Here is a 14,687-nt window from a genome sequence, read left to right on the forward strand (position 1 = left end):
ACCAATAAAAACATGATTTATCAATTAGATATATCAATTAGACATAATTTACCAATTATAAGTAAGTATGGCTCTTCTCACTTAGCCATATCTTTTCCATCGACTGCTTTTGAGTGGTGAATTCCTCTATCACATTTAAAATATTACGATTTTAAAAAAATTAAATTTACATGTACCTATTTAGAATTTATTCCACAGCTCAGAGTAGCATTTTCTGAAATTTGTTCTACAAAACAGAGCTACAAGATATTCTGCCCAAAGTAAAAGGTTATGTTTAGGAGAGGCATAATCCTTTGTGGTAATTAAAAGTTCTTAGGTGCCCTACCATTAATTGCTTAAAGCTAAATAAAGTTTGCTCCAGGAAATATCTTCCCAATGGAAATTCATCAACATTGGTATAATTCTAATTGAAATTAATGTATTCAGAAAGAGAGAGTTCAAAACACAGTCCTGGTCAAGAATATCCTACATTCAATGGAATCATCAAACGAAGCCCCACTTTCTGGAATGGTGGCAGTCTCCCCAGCACCCAAGAAGGCCAGCAGTAGTCAGACAGCCAGCTCTCTTGAAGGATACAGAGACCAGAAATTGAGCATCTGCTTGAAAATGACACAAAACTATTGAGGTCCCTTTCAACTCTGAGACTCCATGAATTTTAACTGAGAGCATTAAAAAAACTTGCAGATCTCATTCTTCATTCGCCAGCCTCAAGCAAGCCATTTTTCCTCTCCAAGTCTCAGGTTCTTCAGCTTTTCTGTGAAGAGAGGGCTGCCATCCAACTCTGAGCCACAAATCTCTGGAGCCCTTTGGAGTCCCTTCCAACAGTGACAACACACCATCCTGGTCTCCTGGTCTCTTAACTTCTACAGCCTCACTGAGGAACTCTATCCTTCCTCTTTGTTGGAAAAAAAAAAAAAAATGATATAAGCAAACAAAATAATCAAGAGTTGCTCATATGTGCACACAGAGCATGAACCAAACAGCTGGAAAACAAAGAAAGTAGGTGAAAGGTGAAGTTGTTTTGCTGAATGAGTGTCAGAGGTTGGTGTACAAATCCACAGGGGAGGATGAGAGCTTCATTAATGCTAACACTTGCTCTGAAAAAAATCTGTTCACAGAACTTCCATCCCAGCAACCCAACCTCCACTCTCCATACTAGTGTCTTCTGAAAGGCCTAGAGGCAAGGAAAATCTTATTTTTTCTTTCTTTCCTTTCTTTCTTCCACGAAAACAAATAGAGGTTTAAAAAAAAAAATTTTTTTTTTTTTTTTAAGAGACTGAGGCTCAATTAGAAAGATCCTCCATAGGGATCCCTGGGTGGTTCAGCAGTTTAGCTCCTGCCTTCGGCCCACGGTGTGGTCCTGGAGTCCCGGAATCAGGACCTGGGGTTGGGTCCCACGTGAGGCTCCCTGCATGGAGCCTGCTTCTCCCTCTGCTTGTGTTTCTGCCTCTCTCTGTGTGTGTATGTGTGTCTCTCATGAATAAATAAATAAATCTTAAAAAAAAAAAAAAAAAAGAGAGAGAGAGAGAGAGAGAGAGAGAGACCCTCCTTCCTCCTTAGGGGGGAAAAAAAAACCTACAGCTGTTCCAATGTAACCCCAGGGTCCCACAATATTTGGCTTTTCTGAAAGCAGGGAGGGGGTCTTACTGTTTTGTGTGCTCCCCAGAGCCCAAAGAACCCAATTCCCTGCTTCTCTTTCGTTTTAGTGTTGAAAAAAATGAGAGGAACCTCAAGGAATGTGGAGAAAAATATATTTAAGTTGGTGGTCACTTCTTGAGGTGACCATCCATCCATCCTCTGGGCAAAATATCACAAAGACCAACAAAATCTGAATCTAATTAAGGCTAAGAAAGGCACAGAGCTGATTACCTGGCTGAACCAAACACTCCTGAGCACAGGCCTTCTGCTCTGAAACCCTCAGGTCTCCTCACTAGCTGCAGAACAAAGCCCACTGCTCTGCTTTAATGAAGTATACATATTCAACAAGCAGTCTGATATTTTTGGTGCAGAGCCTGAGCTCTAGTGTTTCTTTGGTCCTGGTCTCTCTCCATAGAGGCTGTCACTTAAACCAACAGCAAGGCTGGTTGGTTCCCAACATCCTTCAGTACACTTTACAGAGAACCTATCATGCTAGTGCTCTTTGCAGTGCCTAATATAGAGAATGGGTCTTCCCCAAAGGCTTAAGAACCAGTTGTAGGGGGGCGCCTGGGTGGCTGGGTCAGTTAAATGTCCAACTCTTCATTTCAGCTCAGGTCATGATCTCAGATTTATGAGATCCAGACCCAGGTCAGGCTCTGCACTGGGTATGGAGCCTGCTTAAGATTCTCCATCTCCCTCTACCCCTCCCCACCACCCCCAAAAAAGAAAAGAACCAGTTATTGGACTGTTCTTGTACCTGCTAGGTAATAAACATTTGTAGCTTTAGCTAAATTTTCTCTAAGACCTCACTTGATGTAGAAGTTATAAAAAAGGAGGGGACAGGGTGCCTGGGTGGCTCAAATGGTTAAGCATCTGCCTTCAGCTCAGGTCATGATCTGTGGGTCCTATGATTGAGCCCCACTTGGGCTCCATGCTTAGTGGGGAGTCTGCTTCTCCTTATCCCTCCACCCTTTCCCTCCACTTGTGCTCTCTTTCTCCCAAGTAAATAAATCTTTAAAAATAATAATAAATTAAAAAGGGGGGGATATAGCCCCCACCCATTTATAGCCACCAGCGGTAGGGAGACCAACTCATCCTGATTTGCCAAGGACTTTCTCAGTTTCAGCACTGAAAATCCCATGTCCTAGGAAAACCCACCATGCCAGGTAAACCAGGACAATGGACCCACACACATATTGAACTCAAAGAATTTACCAATTGCTAAAGCCAAAGTAGCTTGAGTTAGTGCAAAACATCTTGTTTCCCTTGAAATCACTTCTGCAGGCTTACATTTCCAAAATGAAAAATGAGATCTAGAGTCTTGTTGATATAATCAACAGCATCTATTTCCCCCAGGAGCTTGTTAGAAATGTAGAATATCAGGCCCTATCCCACATCTACTGGATTAAAATTTGCAATTTAGCAAGGCCTCCAAGTGAGATTTTCACAAGGGCTCATGTCCCTTAAAGTCTGTGGTATGCTGGCCTAGAGGAAGAGATCTCAGAGAGTGACTTTTAGCTGGGTCTTGAAGTCAGTAGGAATGAGTTGGCAGAGGGCATCAGAAAATAGCAATGTGGTTATTTGGCAGGAGCCAGTTGTTGTTTCTGGGTGTGAGGGATGGGAACTCACCCACTGGCAGGTTGGGGAGACTGTAAGGGAGACTGTGGAAGCCCTTGCCCATCAGACAAAAGTATTCGCCCCATATATTCCTTGCTCTCTCTCCTTCAAGGCTCAGGCAGCTATGAAACTCGATTTTATTTTCTGAAAGCCAGACTCCTCCCTCCCTCTGGCCTAGTTTGGTGGCGGCAGGACTTCCACAGTGCTAGCCCAGTGGGGGAGCAGCAGGCCCAGGGAGATCCTCTGCCAGGACGGCATTCTGGTTCCAGCTCTTCTTTAGGGACCTCTGAAGGGTCTGACATAGGGTTCCCCTATGTCTCTGGCTTAGGAAACACAGGCTCTGATGGGGGAAGGCAGAGGAGATAGCCAGCAGTTAAAGGGATGCAGATCAAGGATCTCTATTTCAAAAGGAGAAGCTGGCAAAATAAGAAAAATGAGAAGCCCCAAGCAATATCTTGCATTCAGAGACATACTATACATACAGTATTGGTAATTCTCAAAATAACCAATGATGAATCCTTTAGGCAAAATGAAGAATGCTTTTGGTAGAAAGAATAAGCATTACCTCCTCTTTTATCTTTTTTTATAATTTTAATTGATTTTCTAAAAAATTTTAATTGGTTTCTTAACCACTTTGTGCCCCAGTTTCCTAAACCCTACCATAGGGATTACCTCTGTACCAACCTCATAGGTTGTAAAGATTCAGTAAATTAATGCATGCAAAGCTCTTAGAGTAGCGCCCAGGAGCTCCCTCCAAGGTACTGCCTTGAATTAAACAATGGCTTCTGTCCTAATGTGGAAGTTGGAGACATGACTTGCTGAGTGGGGAGCTGGGTTGACAGCCAGTCTCGAGGTCAACCCAAGGGGCCATATCTTCATAGATGTTGGCATTTGAAAACATATTATACTATGGTACTCAAATATGGAATGTTAGGGATGCCTGAGTGGCTCAATGGTTGAGCATCTGCCTTTGGGTCAGGGCCTGATCCCAAGTCCCACACGGGGCTCCCTATAGGGATCCTGCTTCTCCCCCTGCCTATACCTCTGCCTCTCTCTCTCATGAATAAATAAATAAAATCTTAAAAAAAAAAAAAAAAAAACTTTAAGTAAAAATAAATAAATAAATAAAATATAGGGCAGCCTGGGTGGCTCTGCAGTTTAGCGTTGCCTTCAGCCCAGGGAGTGATCCTGGAGACCCGGGATCAAGTCCCACATTGGGCTCCCTGCATGGAGCCTGCTTCTCCCTCTGCCTGTGTCTCTGCCTCTCTCTGTCTCTCTCTGTGTCTCTGTTGAATAAATGAATAAAATCTTTAAATAAATAAATAATATATATATATATTCCATATATATATGTATTCCATATATATATGGAATGTTAATCCATCAAACATAGGGTGAACTGAGACTTCCTGTGTGCATTAGTCAGTGGACAGAGAAGCAGAGCCTAATGAGTGATACACAATAAAGGATTTATTACAGCAATTAGAACTGAAGCTAAATTGACATAGTGGAAAGCTACCAGACTATGTGTCCCTAGCATGGCTGGTTAATTTTGAGAACTTCACCGAAAAACTCTTATTCCACATACTAAAGTCCAGGAGGCTTCTACAGGAGGTCTTTCTTTTGGTACCTCCCTCTTGGGGGTGTACCACACACCACTCTTTGTACACATCTGTAATAGGGCCTGTATCACTTGTGTCTCAAGTGTGCTCCTCTAAAAGCCCTTCTAGGACAGAAGCTGTGTCTCATCCCTTTGCATCTCCAGCTCCTGGCATGGCTTCTGGCATATGTCAGGTCAGATCATGTGAAATCACTGCCATTTTATCATCTTTCATCCAAAAAAAAACAAACAAACATGCAATTCCATAAATTTCAGAGTATTAGGAGGCACTCAGCAAATGTTTACTAAATAAATGACAAGACAATCAAGTAGCCACAAATTCTAGTTAAACATCAAAGAAAGAAACTAGGGCAGCCCAGGTGGCTCAGCGGTTTAGCGCCGCGTTCAGCCCAGGGCCTGATCCTGGAGACCTGGGATCGAGTTCCACGTCGGGCTTCTTGCATGGAACCTGCTTCTCCTTCTGCCTGTGTCTCTGCCTCTCTCTCTGTTTCTGTCATGAATAATAAATATAAATAAATAAAATCTTTAAAAAAAAAAAAAAAAGAAAGAAACTACCTCAGGTTTTGCATGGCCTCAGATTTCTGATTACATACCTCAATTATTTTTGCAGTTTCGAATGTGGAGATGCCAATGAGTAATCCCAACAGGTCAAACAAACAAGTTCTGTACCATTTTCATGTCTCTGGAGACTTGCAGTATCTCCACACAGAAGATGAGTGAGTCCCAAGGGGTCAAATGCAGTTTGCTGTACTGTTTTAGTATTTTTGGAGGCTGCCAGCAACTCCACACAGCTACAAAGTGGCAGACTCCAAGATGGATAAGATAAAGGTCTGCGATGGCAGGTGTCCAAGATGGCTCAGAAAGCAGGTGCTGAACTCCCCTTGACTTTCAGTCGCATCATCACAGAATGGTAAGAAGCCTCAGAGGTCATGGTTGTCAACCACACATCATTTAGAACCAAAAATTAGCACATGCAATCTAACCTCTTAAAAAATCAAGACATGTATCAGTGAAAAGGAGTTTAAGATAATAAAAGGAAAGGAATAAAGGAAGAAGACAGCTGGTACAAACCCTCTATACTAGGCAGGTACACCCGCCAAACACAACACTTGATTTCACTTCATTCAGCTATAAAGGGTCTAAAATTGTGAGGTTTGTCAGGTTCCACCATCCAAAGGGACCCCAGCAGCTACCATCTGAGGCTGCAGAGAGGCCTGAGTTGGTGGATCAAGGAGAGGTGGTTTTGAAACTTCCAAGAGGACAGGGCTCCAGAGGAATGTTATCCATGCAGATGTGCTCCTGCCTGGAACCAGCCTTGTGATTCCCTGGGTTCTGGCCCTCCTCTCCTTTCCTCTTCCTGTTTCTTGGTCCCCAGCAGCCCTTACCATCCCTGTCCTCTGCACCTACTTACCTGATGATCCAACTCTGGACCTCCACCTTGGGTCCTGCCTCTCAGGCCTATCCCAGTTACAGGGACAGGGGAAGTGAACTAAGAGGAGCTGGTTGTATTACACATGGTCTATCACTTCAAATTCACAAAATGCTGAAAAGTAAGAATAACTAGCCTCCTTTAAAAATGAAAAGTTACGGATGCCTGGGAGGTGTCTGACTATCAATCTCACTAGGGTTGTGATATCGGGGTCATGGGGTCAATGTCTACGTTGGGCTCTACGCTCAGTGCAGAGTCTGCTTGAGATTCTCTCTCCCTATCTCTCTGTCCCTCCCGTTCAGAAAAGTTAGGTAATCTGCTTCAAGTCACAGAGCTGCTACAGGATGAAAGAGAAATATTCCGGGGCCATATTCTTTACAATATGCCATACAGATTCTCTGTCCAGATTCCTTTTCACATTCCCTGGAGGCTCATTTGAATGTTTTGCACCCCTGATATTTGTTCTGAGTTCTTCTTTTTTTTTCTTTCTTTTTCTTTTTTTTTTTTTTTTTTTTTTTTTTTGCTGAGTCCTTCTTCAATCTACATTTCATCGCTTCATCTCCAGCAACTTCCCCCACTCAGTCTCTGGCCAACTCACAATGTCTTCTAAGAAGACCTGCCCATAATTTGTAATCCACATATGAAGTGAGGGCACACCCAATCATACATCACCTACCTTACATGAGTCTCTACTGTTACAGGAAGTATCCAAATATCTTGTCATAGCATAAATGCCACTCATAGTGTGTGGCCCCTACCAGTCCCTCTGGCTTCACCTCTTACCTGACCCTTCTTTCTTCTTGTTCACTAGATTTCAACTATATTAAATCTCCTCCCTAAAGAAGCCACATCTAGACCAAGTAGCCAACAGGCTGGCTTATAGTATTTATTATGGAAAGGTTTTTATTATCTTGGCATCTGGTATTAGAATTTCTCTTTGGGCAGAACCACCTCTATTGGAAGAATTTCTTGATAACCCACCCCTGGTGGTGGTGCAGAAGCTGAGGTCCTAGGGTCCCAGGTGTGAATAGGTTGCAGGTTGGGCTCTCCAGAAGTAGATGTTGAGATGCAGTTTGGGGTACAAGATGTTCATGAGGACAACCCAAATGTACATCAACTGATGAATGGATAAACAAAACTGCAGTATGCAGTGAGATCCCATTTTATAACTCCTCACATCTTCACCTAAGTTACAGCACAGAGCATACACCCTCAACATTTTGCCAAATAGGTACTTCTAACACTATTGTTTCACTCTTAGACTCTCCTTTCTCTCAGAGCCTCAGCTACCTGAAGCATTTATTCAATTAAATTGTTTTTTAAGTTTTGTAGAACAGAGCATCTCTTTTTTCCTCCTCCTTAAAAAAAACATTGTTAAAAGACATTAACATTGAGGTGTAATTTATGGATTAGGGTCACATTGTGCTTAAAATCTACAGATAATGATGAATAAGAGCAGGAGTGAAAGAAAAAGCAAGAGGAAGTCTATCACCAAAACCAGGTTGATCTTAGTATAAGGTGTTGATTGAGCCTATAGCTTTTCATAAAAATCACATCAGGAAAAGCTGCAAGAAAGACTGTATTTCACATCTGGTTAAGACAAGAGCAATGGAAACACCAGCAGAAAAAAATGTAAACCCAGACATCTAATACTGAAAACTTACTTTTGCATAGATGGTTTCCATATATCATCCTATTTAGTCCTCTCAATAACGCCCTAAATTGGGAAGATCAGAAATATTATAATCATTATTTTTTTAATTTATTTATTTATGATAGTCACACAGAGAGAGAGAGAGAGAGGCAGAGACACAGGCAGAGGGAGAAGCAGGCTCCATGCACCAGGACCCCGATGTGGGATTCGATCCCGGGTCTCCAGGATCGCGCCCTGGGCCAAAGGCAGGCGCCAAACCGCTGCGCCACCCAGGGATCCCTATAATCATTATTTTATAGTTGAGTCAATTGATATTCAGTGTTTGATTGGCTCAAGTTTACATAGTAACCAAGCAATGGTTCCGGGACTCGCCCAGAGTTAGTGAATCCAAATGCAGTATTCTTTCCATGAACACCTCATGCTATAGCACAACTGCCACCACCTCCCTGCCCTCTGTGGCCAGAGAGATACCACAAGTGGACGGAGAGAAACCTGATCAGCAGTTCAAATACATTTCCCATGAGGCAACAGTCATTTGAGGATTAACTTCTTAGAGGACATTTTTCATTAATGAGCATGGATTTTAGCAAACAAATAGAATGAACAGAATTATCTTCTAACACATCCCAGTGATGCAAGAACTCCTTTGTGCATGGTCTTGAAAAAGGTAAACAGTAAAACTCCAGACAGGCAACGTGTAACTATGTTTAACTCCAGGTGTGGCTCTCAGAGGAATTTTATATGGCAAGACAGAGAAAGAAATTATTGAATAAAGGGCTTCCATACAACAGAGTAGCATTCAGCCCAGGAGTCTTCCTTCCAAACAAAAGTCACTACAACATACTAGGAAATCAAAGGCAATCAAAGGCTTCCACTGGCAGTGATGGTGGCATATTTCCAGAACTCAGACTAAAGTGATACATCCAGCATTGATATAGATTGTGCAATTAGAAATGAAGGGACAGATTCCTGTACAAAAAGTATGTTTGAGAAACTGCGTCTCAACCAAGTTAAATGGCTTTCTTACTCCAGGACTCCCCAAGAGGAGAATAACTTATATAGCAATTTAAGAAATGGTGAATTCGAGCAATAGAATACAATTGGTGCCATTTATAACAACTGCAGAAAAGAAACTGATCATTCTGGACAACTAGTTCAGGTATGACAAGTACATGGCTTGTTTCCCTTCATTTCTCCCTCCTGCCCCCATGGCAGGCATAACTAATTAAGTCACTGCACTCTTTGCCAACGATTCCAGATGTAGCTTCACAATCTTTAAATACCTCAAGAAGTCACTATTAGCTAATCATATCTGCATTATCAGCTTTCAAACAAAAAGATGGTTATAAACTAGCACTGGATGAAGAATAGACTAGATATTCCTCAGGGTGCAATGGATGAAGAGGGTTGAGACCAGGAAGACCTGCTAGTTAACTCCCACAGGAAGAGTTAAGGGCCAGGGACCAGATCCCAAGTGTCATTTTATCCTCAGTACCCAGCAAAGTGCCCAGCATGGTAGACTCTGGATATATTTGGTGAATTAATGAGTTAACACCAAAATCACATGATAGTGATGATTTTACATGGTCCACAGTAACTATATGCGTATATTAGCCATTAAGAAAAAATGTGTATAACTGTTCCCTATTACGGATTCAGTTTCTTTCACACTCTTTCTGCTACCTTTACCAGAATCCTAATAAAGAGCCTCATCCAGTATGGTTTAAAGAAGCACCAGGAACCACAAAGATGATAACACCAATAGACTCTGGTTTGAATCTACATTTACTTGCTATATAACCTTGAGAAAATTACTTGACTTCTCCAGGCTTCAATGTCTTCGATTATAAAAAAGAGGATAATAATAACTACCTTGTAGGGTTGTTATAAGGATTAGGGATTTATTATGCAAAGTAACCTAATACAGTTCCTGCCTGGTCTTTTTCTATTTATGCCTCTCCTTGCTTCCAAAAGGATTTAAAGTGGCTTAAAATGTTATCCATGATGAAGTAAATATATTTAAAATAAAGAGGCAAAATTTCAAAGCAAAGGGAAAACAGTCAAAAGTAAACAAGGAGTGACTTAGAACATCTCACACACCGTAGACATACAATAAAATGGTGGTGGTGGTGAAAACAGTTTGTACTAATAACATCTGTTGTCACTGGTGCTATCATGTCTTCCTGAGGAATTCCAATCATTCTTCAAGTCCCCATCTGGGGACTAGCCCTACCAAATAGTAAACATAATATAAAAGCTCAAAAATTAAAAGTGTAGTATTGGTACACAGAAAAGAATAGAGCATCCATAAAAGATTTTAGATATAAAGTTGCGAGATTCTGAAAATCTCAGATACACATGAAGAAACTAAAGGAATGAGAAATTATGTAACTTGCCAGGTTCACACATCTAGTAAATTATACAACTGGGGTTTAAACACAAGCATTCTGATTCCAGAGTCCATTTTTTAACCATTAAATGATAATGTTAAAAAGCAAAGTACAGACCAGTAAGTTTACTCTGCTATTTTGGGGGTAAAAAAGGAGAAATTTAAAAACTTACTTCTACTTGCTTGTATATTCTGAAAGGATACATAAGAAACTAGTAACAGGGGGATCCCTGGGTGGCTCAGCGGTTTGGTGCCTGCCTTCAGCCCAGGGTATGGTCCTGGAGTCCCAGGATCGAGTCCCAGGATCGAGTCCCAGGATCGAGTCCCTGTGTCGGGCTCCCCATGGGAAGCCTGCTTCTCCCTCTGCCTGTGTCTCTGCCTCTCTCTCTCTGAATCTCTTGTGAATAAATTAGAAAAAAAAAAAAAACTAGTAACAGTAGTTACCTTTGGATAGCATGGGGATGGGCAGAAAAGTAACAGGGGTTAGGGGTCATATACATGTAAATTAATTTTATAATAGATGCATAAATATTTCAACTATATCAATGGATAACTTGATAAATTAATTAAAATTAAATAAATAGAATAAACTAAATTAAATATAAAAACAGAAAGCAAATTCTCACCCGGGACAAGCCTTTTCTGGCCTCCCTGACAAGCACAGTAAGCCCACCCTTCTTCTAGGTTCTCATATCACTTGTGCCTACAACTTTTCTGGCACATACCATGTTGCACTGCCCTAATTTATGCTCTACTCCCCTGCTCACCTCACCGCCAGTCAAGCGATGAGCTCTTCAAAGGCTCTTCTGATTCTTTCATTCTTGTATGCCCAACATCTAGTGTAGTCCCTGTCATGTGGCAAACATCCAGTACATGGGGAAGAGGAAGTGGAAAAACAGAAGTGGACAGACCAGCCAAATTTGTGGTCTGAGCGCTGTGGAAAGGGGAATCGACTGGGGCCTTCATACAACAATAAGATTTTGAAGAGGAAGCGAGGAGAGAGGAAAACATAGCAACCCTTGCAGAAAAGGTGTACTCAACCCTGCTAAGACAAAGGGGTATAAGGGGTACTGTGGGCCAGTACTAATCAGGGAGAAATGAGGAAGGAGAACCCCTAGCTGAGGAAGACGTAAGCACTGAGACTCGCCCTGAAAGGGCAGGAAATACAGCAGAAGACTGACACCCTAGAAGCGAGGGCCACAGGAGATTCGACTGAAGACTTCCCACCCCTCTAAAAACAGGGCAGAGGACATGTGAAAGATTGGTATTAAAGATTTTCTAATTGCATATGCTGACCACACATTTGATCTGTTGCTTTCTGCTCATTTAAACTCTTCGTATACACTCATCTAAGGGCCAAAGGGTGATCCACATTGGTCCAGGGATCTATGTTCCCCATCAGAATAAATCCCAGATTCCATAAGTTACAGGAACTGGCCCACTCCAAGTCAGACCACACCCAACCCCTGACCCTTGAAAAACTGGGCTTTTGTAAATAACTGTGCATATCCTTATACTGTGATCCACAGGCGTAGAATTCATTATTTGTGTTGATCACCAAAACTGCAGATTCAATAGTCCTTATTTTACAGATACGCACTGGAATAGGTATAAGTGCGGTGACACAATAGCTGGGATTTGCTTCCAAAGAAAAATAAAGGAGTTCCTGGCTGGCTCAATGAGTGCAGCATGTGACTCTTGATCGGAGTCCGGAGTTCCAGCCCCATGTTGGGCATGAAGCCCACTTAAAAAAGGGAGGGAGCAAAAGAGAGAAGAAGAAGAAGAAAATAATAGGTAAAAGTAAGAAGCTTGGATTATCCAAATACCAGCCCTTAGGAAGAGAATGTGATTTATGTTAAGGATGCTTCACCCTAAGAGGTAAGTTAGTTAAATGAATAAAAAAGCAAAATCCTAGATAATATAGGAAGTGTTTGCAGAAGGAATTTTTATTTCATTGCCTCAACTCTAAGTGGCATTAGCAAATATTGCAAAGTAATGAAAGAGGCCATGAGGAAGGAGCTAGAAACACCTTCCAATATTACGGGGAAAATTCTGACATCTTAATTATACTCTGCCACCTAGTGACAAAAGAAATTTAACATACTTCCTGAGCCGGACTCCAGGGGCAGAGAGGGCTGCCCTCCGCCACCTGGACATGGGGTCAGGGCCTGAGCACTCCGAACAGGCCTCATCCCACGAGCCCTTGGGGCACCACTGCTCTGGCCACTTGTGCTCAGGACTCCAGGAGACGCTGCAAACACGGCCAAAGGCCAAAGGAGTTGTTCAGTCTACGGCTGACAGTCAGGCCGGGCCACAAGGTCCCCCCTCTATCACTTAACACAGTCCGCTGGCCCCTCTGCCACCTCCTGCCCCGTGCAACGGCTTCAATGGGAAACACACAGCGAGACTGAAAAGGCCCCCTGATGCTGGACATGGTAACCCTGAAGCTCCCAGCGCCTGGTGGCTCAGCTGGTTAAGAGCCCACCCTTGGGGACGCCCGGGTGGCTCAGCGGTTGAGCATCTGCCTTTGGCCCAGGGCGTGATCCTGGGGTACTGGGATCGAGTCCCACATGGGGCTCCCTGCATGGAGCCTGCTTCTCTCTCTGCCTGTGTCTCTGCCTGCCTCTCTCTGTGTGTCTCTCATGAATAAATAAATAAATTCTTTAAAAACAAAAAAAAGTTCTCTATTTAAAAAAAAAAAAAGAGCCCACCCTTGGCTCAGGTTGGGATCCCAGGCTCCTGGGACTGAGTCCCTCCAGGGCTCCCTGCTCAGCTCCCTTCTCCTGCTCCCCCACTTGTGTTCTCTCTCTCCATCAAATATGTAAATAAAATATTAAAAAAAAAGAAAAAAGAAAACAATCCAGATGTTCCACTGTAAGAAGTAAGAGTAATACTATTATCTTCTCCCCATGAACTGGCGTAACTTTTACTCACAAATCTTAGCACACAAAATGATGGGTAAAAATTCCTATTAATGGGCGGCCCGGGTGGCTCAGGGGTTTAGCACCTGCCTTCGGCCCAGGGCGTGACCCTGGACACCCGGGATGGAGTCCCACGTCGGGCTCCCCGCATGGAGCCTGCTTCTCCCTCTGCCTCTCTCTCTGTGTCTCTCATGAATAAATAAATAAATAAAATATTTTTTTAAAAAACTATTAATTCCCGACTGTAAATTGAAGGAGCGCATGTTTTAAAAGCGCACCTTGGTCCGAGGGGTCGCAGCCTCCCGGAGGCCTGGGGCGCCTCGAGCCCCAGTGTGCCCCATAATGCACTGCGAGGGGGGCGGGCAGGTGGGGAGGAGGAGGCCGGAAGTGAGCCGGGGGCCGCTCCGGGCGGGGAGGAGGAGGCCGGAAGTGAGCCGGGGGCCGCTCTGGCACGTGGTCCAGCCGCACCATAGAGGTTCTGCGCCAATAGCCAAGAATCACTTTGACGCCTCCGGGGTTGTTCAGGTTTTCTCATTCTGTTGGGTTGACCCGCTCAGTCTATTTGCAGACCATTGGTGGTACAGCACTGGGGTTTAATAAGGAACTTCAGCCTCGCCCCCCTTTTTTTTGGAGATTTTATTTTTTCATGAGACACAGAGAGAGACGCAGAGACACAGGCCGGGGCTGAAGCAGGCTCCGTGCAGGGAGCCCGACCTGGGACTCGATCCCGGGACCCCGGGGTCACGACCTGGGCCGAAGGCAGATGCTCAACCGCTGAGCCGCCCGGGCGGCCCAAGGAACTTGATTGTATGGAAACTCCCCATGGATAAGATCAGAGAGTATAAAGCTAAGTGATCAGCATCTTGGGGACCTTTTTATATTGGCCCAGAGCATCAGCAAAAGCTGAAGAGGGAACTTTTTAAAGCTTAAACAGATGTAAGGTAAAACAGACATAAACACGTTCAATAACCTTGAATTTAATGATCCCAGATTCTAAAGCAACCAATCTTGAAGAGGTAGCATAAAAATTAACCTGGTTATTTGCTATGTATGGATTACGAGAAATACAACTAATTGGTATCAGACTAAACTTATATTTCACAATTGTAAAAAAAAAAAAGTTATCCACCTTAGATTTATTTCTGTTGCCCATCTCACCCCATCCAAAGGATTTATTAGACTTAAAGCATACATAATGAAATTTTAAATTATAAACTAAAGCAGAAACCAAAACAAAACAGAACCTAGACATAATAGTTAAATCAAAATACAACTGAGATGCAGTTTAGTGATAAGAATCTGAGAATTTGTCACCAAAATATTGATATTTTGATAGGACTTTGCTACTCAAATTGTGGTTCCAAGACCAGCAGCATCAACATCACCTGGGAGCTTTTCAGAAATTCAGAATCCCTGAC

The 14,687-nt window shown here is 42.9% G+C and overlaps 1 long non-coding RNA gene across 11 annotated transcripts in view; it reads right to left on the minus strand.

The window, feature by feature from the left end:
* Positions 1-14,687, minus strand: part of LOC112649962 (uncharacterized) — a 181,064-nt gene that overhangs the window by 121,658 nt on the left and 44,719 nt on the right. For 9 of the 11 annotated variants that reach the window (XR_007414110.1, XR_007414109.1, XR_007414111.1 and 6 more), the window contains one exon: positions 7,970-8,022. The exons of 1 other annotated variant lie outside the window; for it this stretch is intronic. This is a non-coding gene — a long non-coding RNA (uncharacterized LOC112649962). Of the gene's footprint in view, positions 1-5,469; positions 5,762-7,969; positions 8,023-14,687 lie in introns of all 11 variants that reach the window. One more of the 11 variants, XR_007414107.1, reaches the window with a different exon arrangement.

Source organism: Canis lupus, chromosome 11 (genome assembly GCF_003254725.2).
Source record: "Canis lupus dingo isolate Sandy chromosome 11, ASM325472v2, whole genome shotgun sequence".
Lineage (NCBI taxonomy): Eukaryota > Metazoa > Chordata > Mammalia > Carnivora > Canidae > Canis > Canis lupus.